Source organism: Oryctolagus cuniculus, chromosome 19 (assembly GCF_051225735.1).
Source record: "Oryctolagus cuniculus isolate XC-2025 breed Fujian yellow rabbit chromosome 19, ASM5122573v1, whole genome shotgun sequence".
NCBI classification, from domain to species: domain Eukaryota; kingdom Metazoa; phylum Chordata; class Mammalia; order Lagomorpha; family Leporidae; genus Oryctolagus; species Oryctolagus cuniculus.
Genome location: NC_142885.1, coordinates 2,431,676 through 2,445,047, shown reverse-complemented (window position 1 = coordinate 2,445,047; position 13,372 = coordinate 2,431,676). Strand labels below are relative to the sequence as shown.

General features: G+C 45.3%; 1 pseudogene; it reads left to right on the top strand.

Moving 5' to 3' along the window:
* The first annotated feature begins 652 nt into the window (after positions 1 to 652).
* LOC149120296 (small ribosomal subunit protein eS6 pseudogene) lies at positions 653 to 1,427 on the top strand (annotated as a pseudogene).
* Positions 1,428 to 13,372: the final 11,945 nt, after the last annotated feature.

Sequence of the window (13,372 nt, the reverse complement as noted above, 5' to 3'; positions counted from 1 at the left end):
CTCACCTGAAGATGACCCTGGCCCAGAAGTGACCCTTGCCCGAAGATGCCCTTGCCTGGAAGCCCCTGCCAGCAATGACCCTCACCCAGATGCCCTTTCCTGAAAATGACTTCACCTGAAGATGCCCCTGGCCCAGAAATGACCCTAACAGAGGCAGAGAGAGGTCTTCTATCTGCTGGTTCACTCCCCAATTGGCCATAATGGCTGAAGCAGTGCTGATCCAAAGCAGGAGCCTCTTCCAGGTCTCCCATGTGGGTAAAGGGGCCCAAGGATTTGGGCCATCTTCCACTGCCTTCCCAGGCCACAGCAGATAGCCGGGTCAGAAGTGGAGCAGCTAGGACTTGAAGCTGCACCCTTACGGGATGCCCGCCATGCAGACTGGGGCTTTAACCTGCTGTGCCACAGCACCAGCCCCCACAACAGTATTTTTTCCTTCATACTACCTGAACTCTTAGTGTAGAGTTACCCTTAGGAGTATAAAGTAAACTAAAAATAGATTTTTGTAAAAATTAATGGAAATAGGAGAGGGAGGAGGAAGAAGGGTTGGAGCGTGGGTGGGAGGGAGGGAAGGATGGGGAATATCACTATGTTCCTAGATCTGTATATAGGCAATACATGAAACTTGTATACCTTAAATAAAATTTAGCCTCCGAAGCGGCCAGCTGCTTCAAAATGAAGCTGAATACCTCCTTCCCAGCCACTGGCTGCCAGAAACTCATCCAAGTGCACAATGAACGTAAACTTCGTACTTTCTGTGAGAAGCGTATGGCCACAGAAGTTGCTGCCGACGCTCTGGGTGAAGAATGGAAGGGTTATGTGGTCCGGATCAGTGGTGGGAATGACAAACAAGGTTTTCCCATGAAGCAAGGTGTCTTGACCCATGGGCGGGTCTGCCTTCTGCTGAATAAGGGGCATTCCTGTTACTGACCAAGGAGAACTGGAGAAAGAAAGCTCAAATCAGTTCGGGGCTGCATTGTTGATGCCAATTTGAGTGTTCTCAACTTGGTCATTGTAAAAAAAAAAAAGAGAGAGAGAGAGAGAGATTCCTGGATTGACAGATACCACGGTGCCTTGTTGCCTGGGTCCTAAAAGAGCCAGCAGAATTTGTAAGCTTTTCAGTTTCTCTAAAGAAGATGATGTATGCCAGTATGTTGTAAGAAAAGCCCTTAAACAGGGTAAGAAACCTAGGACCAAAGCACCCAAGATTCAGCGTCTAGTTACTCCACGTGTCCTGCGACACAGACGCCGGCGAATTGCTCTGAAGAAACTGTACTAAGGAGAACAAGGAGGAGGCTGCAGAATATGCTAAACTCTCAGCCAAGAGAATGGAGGAGGCCAAAGAAAAATGCCAGGAATGGATTGCCGGGAGATGTGGGCTGTCTTCTCTGAGAGCGTCTACTGCTAAATCTGAGTCCAGTCAAAACTAAGGTTTAATAACAACTAATAAATAGGATTGTGTTTCAGACCTCAAAAAATAAAAAATACAAATTTTGTTCACCTTTTCAAAAAACCTGATCCACTCATTGTTGGGGAATGGGACAGCCTGGCCAGCTGTGCCCCTCCTGACATGTACAAGCACAAGAAGTTTAGTGCTGGGCTTTTTCCACCCTGCCCATTGCTAACCGCAAGATCCTGTTTTGACTTTAAGCATCCTGTTATTGCATGTTTCCCACATTTACTAAGTTTTGTTTCTTGCTGATTTGGTAACATGTTTTCCGTGAATCATATAAACAGGTGGATGGTGGGAGGGGGATATATAAGAGGGTTGGAGGAGGCGAAGACAGCGGGCGTTTGTGACATGTAACCTGAGTCTGCTAAAAAATAAAGTGGAAGCTGAAAAGCCGATAAACACGTCTGGTGTCTCCGTGGTCTTGCCGGCGTTAACCTATCCGGAAGGTGCATGCCTGCAACTGGTGCCGTGACTCAGATCGCTGCGATGCGGAAAGAAGGTAAAAAAAAAAAAAAAGTCTATAGACGGGAGTCTAGGGGAAAAAGCCTAGGAATACCGCGGTACAATGGGGAACACACAGTCCACCACGAAAATGCACCTATTGATTAGCCGCCTTTTAAAGGCAACGGGGACACCCATAATGAGTGTAGGTGTGTGCAATTTTACTAGGATACTATATAAAACTTGTCCTTGGTTTGTTGAAGAAGGAGATTTATCACAGGTTCGGTGGAGACGGGTGGGACGTGAATTGCGAAACGCTGGAGGAGCTCAGCGAAGACTCCCATCATAGTAGCGAAAAAGGAGACAATATAGAGGAACAAAGGATGGAAGCAAGCGGAGGAGCCTGACCAAAAGCGAAACATCCGCAGACGCTGGAATTGCCTCCACTTTACCCGGAGTTGCCCTTAATGCCCTCCACTCCTTATGAACCGCCCCCTCATCCTATGTGCTGTTGCTGTTTTGCCGGCAATGCTTCAAGTGAGATGAGGCCCATAGTTTTAGAGTCTGGGCCAGAGAAACAGACTAGAAGGCAAATACTTGAAAACGAAAGTGCTCGTAATGACGATGAAGCCGCTTTTCTTATAAATACTGGGGATTCAACTCCCCATCCACCGCAGCGCCTGAAACCAAATTGGGCAGAGTTCTTTAACCCCCATCAGATCTTTCCAGTGACCGAAGACTGCCAAGGAAATCGCGGGTGGACTCTGGTCAACTTTACAGCATTAAAGGAGCTGCAAAAGGCAGTGACTCTCTACGGGCCACATGCTAACTTCACCAAAGCTATCCTAGGAACTTTAGGCACTCAGGGCCTAGTCCCTGAAGATTGGAGAAATGTCTGCAAGGCAGTCCTTTCAGGGGGAGATTATCTCTTATGGTCAGCCGCTTGTAGGGAACTAGCTTGTACTCAGGCGGCACAAAACCGAGCTGATGGGCAACCTGCCTGGAATGAGGACATGTTAAATGGAGAGGGAGCATTCCATGCAGAAGTGGTGCAAGCTTGGTGTCCCCGGGAGGTATTACAACAAATAAGAGATACAGCCTTGAGGGCCTGGAAGGTAGTGCCAAAAAAAGGGGAAGTTAAACACAGTCTTACTAAGATAATACAAGGACCGACCGAGCCTTATGCAGATTTTATTAACCGCCTTTATGAAGCTGCGGGCAATCTGTTTGAGTCTCCTGAAGAGGCCTCACCCTTGCTGAGACGACTGCATATGAAAATGCTAATAAGACATGTTGCTCCATGCTAAGGCCTTGGCAACATAAGGACATCCCTACCTTTATGAAAATTTGCAGAGATGTCATGGATGATGTTGCCTCTGGGGCTCATGCTGCTATGGCAATGGCTAAGGCCAATAGAGCGAGTGACCACAAATGTTTCGCTTGCGGCCAACCCAGACATGTAAAAAAGGAATGTAGACAACATAAACCCAACAAACGACAGCCAGGATTATGCCCTAAATGTGGGAAAGGTAATCATTGGGCCAGTGATTGTTATTCTAAGACTGATAGAGCAGGAAACCCTATTCCCCAAGAGTCAAAAAATGGGAGAGGGGCCACAGCACACCGGGGCCCGAAGCAAAATTGGGTGCGCCAGCAATCAAAAAAGGGGGATCAGGAATAGTAAGCTGTTTCGAATTGCGGCCAACAGAATCTCAAATATTAACTCCAGCTATGGGTCCTCAAATCATTGATGTAGTCCCTACTAAAAATTCTCTTCCCAATACTGGCTTCGGACTAGTGATTGGATGAGCCACCAATTTTCAGCACAGACTCCAAATTCAGCCAGCAATAGTAACTCCCCACATGCAAACCTAAAGTTATCGTTCAAGCCACCTTAGGTGCAGCTATCGTAGATAATGACAGACCCCTAGCACAATTACTATGCTGGGAAAAAATTAGAGATCAGAGAGCTAAACAAGGAAGTAATTTTGCAGCACTCTCCTTATCATTGGAAAACAGACCACTTTGGCCTCTTGTCATTCAGGGAAAAACAATACAAGGCTTGTTAGATACTGGGGCTGATGTAAGTATTATAGACGCAGATGACTGGCCTCCCTCCTGGCCAACACAAGAGTCAGAGAATACACTGGTAGGGTTGGGTACTACCCATGCTCCACCTAGGAGTGCCAGCATCCTCACTTGGACCGACAATGAAGGCCATTCTGGACAGTTCCAACCATATATCTGTAAGCTACCAGTTACCCTTTGGGGACGAGACGTCCTACAGGAACTAAGACTTACCTTGACTAATGAAAAGGGAAAACAACAAGGATCACAGGCTGCGTGGAACATCATGACACGAATGGGATATAAAGGTGGAGGCCTGGGAGCTAGGGAACAGGGTATTACAACGCCCATTAGTCCAAAAGGAGAAAAGGACAGGCATGGACTGGGTTTCCAGGAGGGGCCACCGCACCGCAGCCAATCCCTGTAACTTGGCTCTCCTCTAAGCCAGTGTGGATTTCGCAGTGGCCCCTTACAGAAGAAAAATTGGCTGCTGTAAAAACCTTAGTAGAGGAACAATTAGGGGCAGGACATCTTCAGCCATCTACTTCTCCTTGGAATAGTCCTATCTTTGTGATTAAAAAGAAATCAGGTAAATATCACCTACTTCATGATTTAAGAGCTATAAATAAATGCAACCTATGGGGGCCACCCAACCTGGCCTCCCCGTTTTAACCATGCTACCTAGAGAATGGAAACTAATAGTAGTTGATATAAAGGATTGTTTTTTCTCTATCCCCCTAACCAAGGAAGATAGACAACGTTTTGCCTTTACAATTCCCTCTATAAATCATATAGGACCCAATGCTCATTTTGAATGGACAGTATTGCCACAAGGAATGACTAATAGTCCCACATTATGTCAAATATATGTTGCTACCAATTGGGGCAAGTCAGCCCGAGCATGACTTGCCCCAATTGGTAGAGTTGGAAACATACCAGGGGATTCCAGTTCAATCCCATCAAGGTGGCATGTACCAATGCCATCTCACTATTCCAAGTGATCAATTTCAGTTCACAATTGATCATAATGAAAGGACTAAGAGTCAAAGGGAGCACATAAACAAGTCTAGTACCTGCTAACACTAACCGATAGAATAAATAAAGGGGAGAGTGGTCCAACATGGGAAGTGAGATACTCAGCAGACTCATAGAATGGCGGATGTCCTAAATAGCACTCTGGCCTCAGAATCAGCCCTAAAGGCACTCGGATCTGGCTGAAAAGCCCATGAGAGTATTTCAGGCATGGAAAGCCAAGACACTCTGGCAAAAAGATCTCTGTGAGTGAGATCCCAGTGGAAAGAACAGGTCTTCAAAGAGGGAGGTGCCTTTCTCTGAAGGGAGGAGAGAACCTCCACTTTGACTATGACCGTGTCTAAACAAGATAAGAGTCGGAGAACTCAAGGGGCTTCCATAGCCTTGGAAACTCATAACTGGTGCATAGGGAGATTACTGATGCCATAAACAGGAGTGTCAATTGGTAAAGTCAACAACAGGAGTCACTGTGCACTTACTCCTCATGTAGGATCTCTGTCCTTAACGTGCTGTACACTGAGGCTTAATGCTATAACGAGTACTCAAACAGTATATTTCACTTTGTGTTTCTATGGGGGTGCAAACGACTGAAATCTTTACTTAATGTACACTAAACTGATCTTCTGTAAAAAAAAAAAAAAAAAAAGAAATTATCAATTCCCAACTTGACTCTCACTGGGATTAAACATGACAATAGGTCTGATCTGATTTCATCATCATTTAAAAAAAAATCATCTATTATTTTTCACTTTATGTTTCTGTGTGGGAGCAAACTGTTGAAATCCTTACTTAAGGTATACTAAGCTGATCCTCTGTATATTAAGATAATTGAAAATGAATCTTGATGTGAATGGAAGGGAAGAGGGAGTGGGAAAGGGGAGGGTTGTGGGTGGGAGGGACGGTATGGGGGGGGAAGCCATTGTAACACATGAGTCGTACTTTGGAAATTTATATTCATTAAATAAAAGATAAAAAAAAATATATGTTGCTAAGGCTATTGCACCTGTAAGAAAATTATTTCCACAAATGATAATAGTACACTACATGGGTGATATTCTATTGGCTGCTCTCAACCAGGAAGAATTAGATAAAGCCTTCTTTGCATTAGAGAAATCCCTAAACAATTATAATCTTTTTTTTTGACAGGCAGAGTGGACAGTGAGAGAGAGAGACAGAGAGAAAGGTCTTCCTTTGCCGTTGGTTCACCCTCCAATGGCCGCCGCGGCCAGCGCGCTGCGGCCAGCGCACGGTGCTGATCCGATGGCAGGAGCCAGGAGCCAGGTGCTTTTTTTCCTGGTCTCCCATGGGGTGCAGGGCCCAAGCACCTGGGCCATCCTCCACTGCACTCCCTGGCCACAGCAGAGGGCTGGCCTGGAAGAGGGGCAACCGGGACAGAATCCGGCGCCCCAACCGGGACTAGAACCCGGTGTGCCGGTGCCGCTAGGCGGAGGATTAGCCTAGTGAGCCGCGGCGCCGGCCTTAACAATTATAATCTTATCTTATCCCCTGAAAAGATTCAACGAGTTCTTGCAGTACAATATTTAGGACTACCTAGTATCTGCTAACACTAACCGATAGAATAAATAAAGGGGAGAGTGATCCAACATGGGAAGTGCGATACTCAGCAGACTCATAGAATGGCGGATGTCCTAAATAGCACTCTGGCCTCAGAATCAGCCCTAAAGGCACTCGGATCTGGCTGAAAAGCCCATGAGAGTATTTCAGGCATGGAAAGCCAAGACACTCTGGCAAAAAGATCTCTGTGAGTGAGATCCCAGTGGAAAGAACAGGTCTTCAAAGAGGGAGGTGCCTTTCTCTGAAGGGAGGAGAGAACCTCCACTTTGACTATGACCGTGTCTAAACAAGATAAGAGTCGGAGAACTCAAGGGGCTTCCATAGCCTTGGAAACTCATGACTGGTGCATAGGGAGATTACTGATGCCATAAACAGGAGTGTCAATTGGTAAAGTCAACAACAGGAGTCACTGTGCACTTACTCCTCATGTAGGATCTCTGTCCTTAATGTGCTGTACACTGAGGCTTAATGCTATAACGAGTACTCAAACAGTATATTTCACTTTGTGTTTCTATGGGGGTGCAAACGATTGAAATCTTTACTTAATGTACACTAAACTGATCGTCTGTAAAAAAAAAAAAAGAAATTATCAATTCCCAACTTGACTCTCACTGGGATTAAACATGACAATAGGTCTGATCTGATTTCATCATCATTTAAAAAAAATCATCTATTATTTTTCACTTTACATTTCTGTGTGGGAGCAAACTGTTGAAATCCTTACTTAAGGTATACTAAGCTGATCCTCTGTATATTAAGATAATTGAAAATGAATCTTGATGTGAATGGAAGGGGAGAGGGAGTGGGAAAGGGGAGGGTTGTTGGTGGGAGGGACGGTATGGGGGGGAAGCCATTGTAACCCATGAGTCGTACTTTGGAAATTTATATTCATTAAATAAAAGATAAAAAAAAAAGAAAAAAAAATATTTAGGACTACGGATTACCCCTACCACAGTAAAGCCTCTTGATTTTAATATCTCCACTCATCATGTTAAAACCTTAAATGACTTACAGAAATTGTGTGGAAATTTAAACTGGATTCGGCCTTATTGTAAAATGACTACTGAAGAAATGCACCCTTTGTTCTGACTTCTGGAAGGTGATGCATGCCTAAATTCACCCAGACAACTTACAAAGGAGGCAAAACCAGTATTAAAAATTTTTGAACAGCACCTTAAGAGCACCGCTATGCAGTGGTGTGACCCCACTATGCCCTTAAGTATTTTGGTGTTCATACAAAGTCATTATCCCTATGCTTTACTCTGGCAAGAAGGACCGTTGTTGTCTGTATAACCACATAACCATATGCCCAGATCTATTACCTCCTATGCGGAGGCTATGGGAAATTTAGTTTTACAAGCCATCCACCAAGTCATAGAAATTGCAGGGAGAAGACCACAGTCCTGCATTCTTCCATTAGAGTCTGTAGTCATTCAGGAGTGGGCTAAGGAAACTTGGCAATGGTCCCACATCACCATCACCCTTGACATAAGTGTAGATAACCATTATCCCCATCATCCTTTATTAGATTTTGCGACATGGTACCCTTACACTATTTTAAAAGAGTTTATTCTAATCCCATTCCCAAAGCACCCATAGCTTTTACTGATGGAGCAAAAGGAGGTACTGGGGTGGCTATTTTACAAGGTCAGGTGCATCATGCAGTTACTGCGTCTCCCTCACCTCAACATGCAGAGCTAGCTGTAGTGGCTAAGTTATTAAATATGGTTGAGGGTCCTCTTAATATCGTTTCTGATAGCTTATATGTTGTTAATGCTATTAAGAGGCTAGGCTCCCCTTCGTTAATATCCAAAAGTTCTACAGTGTTTCCTTATTTTGAGCTTGTTCAGCACGCTTTATTTAGGAGATCAGATCCCATTTTTATCACCCATATTAGAGCACATACCTCTCTGCCAGGTCCTCTCACCGCAGGAAACGCCCTTGCTGATCAACATTCCCGCTTCCTTTTAGCTTGCACTGCCATGGAATAGGCAACGGAATATCACAAACTTTGGCATGTTAATAGTAAGACCTTAAGTATGAGGTTTAATATCCCTATTCGTAAAGTTAAATCTATTGTCCAAAATTGTGAAAAATGTGTTCTTCATCAGCCTGTTACTATGCCCACTGGAGCTAATCCCCGGGGCCTTTATCCATGTCACATTTGGCAAATGGATGTAACGCATACCCCTGCCTTTGGCAAGCTATCCTGTGTCCATGTTACGGTGGATACTTACTCAGGAGTAGTTATGGCTACTGCCGCTGCCAAATAGTCCGCCTCCCTTGTAATGCAACATATGTTACAATGTTTTGCTTCATGGGGAATTCCTAATATAATAAAAACTGATAATGGACCTGCTTATACTTCTAAGGCTTTTGCTGAGTTTTTAGCAACTTTTCATATTTCTCATTTAACCGGCATCCCATATAACCCTACTGGACAAGCTGTTGTGGAACGCACTAATCTGTATCTGAAAAATTTTGTATTAAAACAAAAAGGGGGAATAGGGGCACTATCCCGTTCCCCTAAAGACATTCTCAACCTTGCCTTACTTACCATAAATTTTTTAAATAAAAAAACTGATGGTCTCACCCCGGCAGAACGTTATGTAATCTCGGAACAGACCCCCAATAGTAATAAACCCCATGAACCGACAGAAGCTCAGCCACCCGTTAGAAAAATGATTATGTGGAAAGACCCACAAGATAACAAATGGAAAGGCCCATACCCATTAATAAGAAGGGTATGAGGTGCTGTTTGTTTTCTCCCACAGGAAGAAAAAAATCCAATCTGGACTCCAGAAAGACGGACAAGAACAATAGAGTGGCAAAATGATCGTGATCCTACTCCTAATAATGATGCAACTGTCACTGACGATGGCCAAGCTGGATGAGTATTGGGGTCTCTTGAGAGCCCTACCTCTCCTTCTACCTGTTTCTAATTCTTCTAACCTTCTGCCAGTTGTGTATTTGCATAACTCTACCATAGGTGAAAGATTCGGAGTGCCTTACAACAGTCTTGTCAATTCTTCCCATCAGGGCCAGGTTAACTTACCCATCCACCTTTCGGGAGCGCTATGCTTCCATAAGCCTAAGTTTGGTGCAGATCTTTGTGGTTATAATTATACCGGCTTTCCTATGCCATGTATTAATTTGGCCACTTATTCCATGGGAGATGTTATCAACTGGAATGAGTCAGGTAGTTCTTACACAGCCAATATTACAGGGGAACTTATAGCCTTTCGATCTGAGTCGCTACCTCTCAGGTGCCAGGAGTGTCACAGACCATTTGCTCCTTACCCTCCTACCAATCCACTTCCTTCTTGCACTCCTCAGGCACCCCCAATTCTCAAGATGCCTGTCCACCTCTGATCGATTCCCTGTTGCTCCTTAATGTTAATTTCTTTGCACCTTCTTGATTTGCCTTTTCATCACCCAACGAAACCCATGTATCATCCCCTGTTTGCCTTCAGCCTCCCTTCTTTTGGTATTGCTGTAATGCTACTAATAATACTTGCACTACAGGAGTTACTTCCTCATGTGTTAAAGGAAAATTAAATGAAGTGGAAACACTGGTGGTTGTGCGGATTCCCATTTGGGTTCCTGTACCAGTTGCGGTGTCTGGGAAGGACTTCTCAATGGCTGTTCGACACAGGAGAGACTTCGGAGTCACCACGGTCGTCGTTGCAGTAATTGCGGCGTTATCAGCTGGTGTAGCCGCTATTGGCATGGCCGTGAGCGAAACCTCCACACTGTCCACACTTGATAGCATCACAAGATCTACCACCCAGGCACTTGATGATATACTGCTATTCAGCTGTTAACTCAATGAACGGATTTATTGCAAGATCAGGCCTGGCTGGCATACCCTGTGTTATTCGATCTACTGCAGTTTGTGTTACCGCCTACCCCTACAACCACTTTTCATTTGCCGCTAATCAGTCCCATCTTTTGGGTAGCATGTTAAATGGTAGTTGGAATCCAATTGAACAATGGGCTGCTATTATAGGGCTGGCTCTTGTGCTTATAACAGGATCAATTATTGTTCGGATCTTGCAAGGGCTGTTCAGGCGTCAGCATAATACACAAATGGTGGTTAAATAAGCCATGCTAACATTCAATAACCAGTACCCCATGCAAAATGGACAGATTCAGGTGTGGCTGAATCTGCTGGACCGGTAGTCAAAGACAGGTAAGTTCTGAGAGGTCTTCAAGGCAACCTAAGACAGGGCATGAACGCTCCCTCCATACCTCATGTTCATGTGCCAATGACGGGTAAGCCCGATAGATGCTGTTGGTCACCTAAGACAGGCACAGTACCACTCCATTTTGCAAAGAAATAAGGGGGAGATGTCGGGGAATGGGACAGCCTGGCCAGCTGTGCCCCTCCCGACATGTACAAGCACAAGAAGTTTCGTGCTGGGCTTTTTCCACCCTGCCCGTTGCTAACCGCAAGATCCTGTTTTGACTTTAAGCATCCTGTTATTGCATGTTTCCCACATTTACTAAGTTTTGTTTCTTGCTGATTTGGTAACATGTTTTCCGTGAATCATATATAAACAGGTGGACGGTGGGAGGGGGATATATAAGAGGGTTGGAGGAGGTGAAGACAGTGGGCGTTCGTGACATGTAACCCGAGTCTGCTAAAAAATAAAGTGGAAGCCGAAAAGCCGATAAACGCGTCTGGTGTCTCCGAGGTCTCTCTGGCATTAACCTATCCGGAAGGTGCACGCCTGCAATTCATCTTTTTAAAAAAATTTTATTTCATGTTTCAGTTCTGATATTTCTGTCTTCTAACTCTGGGATTTTCTTGCTTTTTGCGGTCCTTGAGGTGCATTGTTGTGTTTGTTGCATTTCCATTTCTTAGGCCATCCTCTGCTACTTTCCCAGGTGCATCAGCAGGGAGCTGGATCAAAAGTGCAGCAGCTGGGATTTGAACTGGCACCCATATGGGATGCCGGTGCTGCAGGCAGAGGCTTAACTTGCTACACCATGGTACTGTGCCCTCAAATCCATTTTTCAAAGTTCGTTCTCATGTGCCCTGACCTCCACTGCTGCCTGGAGGCGCTCGCAGCCTGAGCCCTGAGGGGCCGTGTGGCGTCCTGGGCAGCCTCGAGCACCCTTGGTGTGGCTTTGGCTCACAGCTAGTTAAATGCCCTTGAACTTGTCCCCCATGTACACAAAAATTATCTAGGGGCTGGTGTTTGTGATGTAGCAGGTAATGCTGCTGCCTGTGATGCCAGCATCCCATATGGGCACCAGTTCAAGTCCTGGCTGCTCCACTTCCAGTCCAGCTCCTTGCTAATGCACCTGGGAAATTAGTGGAGGATGGCACAAGTGTTTGGGCCCCTGCAGCCATGTGAGATCTGGAAGAAGCTCCTGGCTCCTGGCTCTTGACTTTGGTCATGGTCAGCTTCAGCCATGAGGCCATTTGGGTAGTGAACCAGTGGATAGAAGATCTGCCTCTCTCCCCCTATCTCCCTGTAACTCTGCCTTTCAAATAAATAAAAATAAATCTCTGAAAGATTATCAAAAATATGTTGATACTGAGATCACATACAGCATCCTAAATATATAGCCCCTTAGTCTGAGTCAATGCCACCTACAATAGCATACACAAATTCTGCTCCTGTGTGCCTTGGTCCAATACTGCTTTTCTTGTTATTGATAAGATAGTCATGCCTTGTGTGCACAAACTTGCCTGTGTATAATTAATTTTATGTAATTCCCTCTTAAGTGTTGTAGGAGTAAAAGGTGGATTCCTGGGGCAGCAATAAGTCACCTCTTGGTGTCTACATCCCACATAGGATTTCCTGGGTTTACATCTGGTCCAGTCCTGATTTCAGCTTCCTCCTGATGTGCACTGTGGGAGACAACAAGTCTCACAAGGGCCCAAAACACAGCCCACAGTTCTTTGTGGGCTCCAGTGTTGGAGTGTGGGTGGGCGTGGATGATACGGGACTTTGCTTGTCATGGAATGGGAGCTGGAAACACATCTGCTTAGAAGCTGACAACCAAGGCACAGAGATGAGTCTGAATCCCATTGTTTCAAGCATGTGGAGGCAAAACCCCCAAGCTACTTCTTGGAATCCGTGCCACCACTAGGAGAAGTACTAGGCTAAGACTGCCGGGGGGTGTGTTTGGGAATTTGTAATTTGCCGGAGGATACAGACATGCAGGCAGTTTACAATAGACCCTTTCCGGGCCATATTCAGGAGTGGGAGATGATTTCCCTCAGATGAGAGTGTGAGTTTTCTACATGAGTGCAGATTTGTGTTAGCCAATATAGTATATCTTCTCCTAGACAAGCCCTTGTTCACCCCTCACACATACTGCTCTGCACAAAGGTGCCTTGCCCAAGAACTCCTCTTCACTATTCCTCCCTGTGAGAAGTAAACACTTGGTGCATTTTCAAAGTAAGAATGGTAGATTCCGTGCACCTGAGTTTTTAGGGACCCAGGAAGGTTGTGGCCAAACAGCTGAAGCAAATGCCAGGAAGATTGTCACGCTGTTGTTACTCAGCCAATGAGGAACTGGGGGAGGGATCTGCTTGCTAGGAAATAAATAGCTTTCTGGAACCTGCTCCCAGTGTGCTGGCACAAAGCGTTGCAAGATCGGAAGTTGGGTCTCGCTCTTCTTGCACTCACTGAGTCGAGTCCATCGCTTGAGTGAATGAGTGAGGCTGTTTCTCACACAGACCAAGCTTTAGGAATCATCTTTCAGCCAATGGAGGGCTGCCCGTGGTGTGTGTGTGTGTTCCCCGAGAGGCAAACATGCGTGGTCTTGCCTTCATTATGTGCCTGTGGT